The sequence below is a fragment of the Megalopta genalis genome, unplaced genomic scaffold (assembly GCF_051020955.1).
Source record: "Megalopta genalis isolate 19385.01 unplaced genomic scaffold, iyMegGena1_principal scaffold0035, whole genome shotgun sequence".
Lineage (NCBI taxonomy): Eukaryota > Metazoa > Arthropoda > Insecta > Hymenoptera > Halictidae > Megalopta > Megalopta genalis.
Window position 1 is genome coordinate 733861 of NW_027476104.1, and position 1812 is coordinate 735672.

Genomic DNA, 1812 nt, shown 5'->3' on the forward strand with positions numbered 1-1812 from the left:
TTGTTGTTGCTGTTGTTGTTGTTGTTCTTGTTGTTGTTCTCGTTGTTCTCGTTGTTCTTGTTGTTCTCGTTGTTCTCGTTGTTCTCGTTGTTCTCGTTCTCGTTGTTCTCGTTGTTCTCGTTGTTCTCGTTATTCTCGTTGTTCTTGTTGTTCTTGTTGTTCTTGTTGTTCTTGTTGTTCTTGTTGTTCTTGTTGTTCTTGTTGTTCTTGTTGTTCTTGTTGTTCTTGTTGTTCTTGTTGTTCTTGTTGTTCTTGTTGTTCTTGTTGCTCTTGTTGCTCTTGTTGTTCTTGTCGCTCTTGTCGCTCTTGTTGTTCTTGTTGCTCTTGTTGTTCTTGTTGTTGTTCTTGTTGTTCTTGTTTTTGTTGTTCTTGTTGTTGTTGTTCTTGGCGTTGTGGTTCTTGTTGTTCTTGTTGTCCTTGTTGTTCTCGTTGTTCTCGTTGTTCTCGTTGTTCTCGTTGTTCTCGTTGTTCTTGTTGTTCTCGTTGTTCTCGTTGTACTTGTTGTTCTTGTTGTTCTTGTTGTTCTTGTTGTTCTTGTTGTTCTTGTTGTTGTTGTTGTTCATGTTGTTCTTGTTGTTGTTGTTGTTGTTGTTGTTGTTCTTGCTGTTCTTGTTCTTGTTGCTCTTGTTGTTCTTGTTGTTCTTGTTGTTCCTGTTGTTTTTGTTGTTCTTGTTGTTGTTGTTGTTCTTCCTGTTCTTGTTCTTGTTGTTCTTGTTGCTCTTGTTGTTCTTGTTGTTCTTGCTGTTCTTTCTGTTCATGTTGTTCTTGTTGTTCTTCTTGTTGTTGTTGTTGTCCTTGTTGTTCTTGTTGTTCTTGTTGTTCTTGTTGTTCTTGTTGTTCTTGTTGTTCTTGTTGTTCTTGTTGTTCTTGTTGTTCTTGTTGTTCTTGTTGTTCTTGTTGTTCTTGTTGTTCTTGTTGTACTTGTTGTTCTAGTTGTTCTTGTTGTTCTTGTTGTTCTTGTTGTTCTTGTTGTTCTAGTTGTCCTTGTTGTTGTTGTTGACCTTGTTGTTCTTGTTGTTGTTGTCCTTGTTGTTCTTGTTGTGCTTGTTGTTCTTGTTGATCTTGTTGTTCTTGTTGCTCTTGTTGCTCTTGTTGATCTTGTTGCTCTTGTTGTTCTTGTTGTTGTTCTTGTTGTTCTTGTTTTTGTTGTTCTTGTTGTTGTTGTTCTTGTCGTTGTGGTTCTTGTTGTTCCTGTTGTTGTTGTTGTTCTTGTTGTTCTTGTTGTTGTTGTTCATGTGGTTCTTGTTGTTGTTGCTCTTGCTGTTCTTGTTCTTGTTGTCCTTGTTGTTCTTTCTGCTCTTGTTGTTCTTGTTGTTGTTGTTGTTCTTGCTGTTCTTGTTGTAGTTGTTGTTTTTGTTGATCTTGTTGTTCTTGTTGTTCTTGTTGTTGTTCTTGTTGTTCTTGTTGTTCCGGTTGTTCTTGTTGCTCTTGTTGTTCTTGTTGCTCTTGTTGTTCTTGTTGTTCTTCTTGTTCTTCTTGTTCTTGTTGTTCTAGTTGTTGTTGTTGTTCTTGTTGTTAATGTTGTTCTTGTTGTTCTTGTTGTTCCGGGTGTTCATGTTGTTGTTCTTGTTGTTGTTGTTGTTCTTATTTTTGTTGTCGTTGTTGTTGTTTTTCTTGCTGTTCTTGTTCTTGTTGTTCTTGTTGTTCTTGCTGGTCATGTTGTTCTTGTTGTTCTTGTTGTTCTTGTTGTTCTTGTTGTTCTTGTTGTTCTTGTTGTTCTTGTTGTTCTTGTTGCTCTTGTTGCTCTTGTTGTTCTTCTTGTTCTTGTTGTTCTTGTTGTTCTTGTTGTTCTTGTTGTTGTTATTGTTGTTG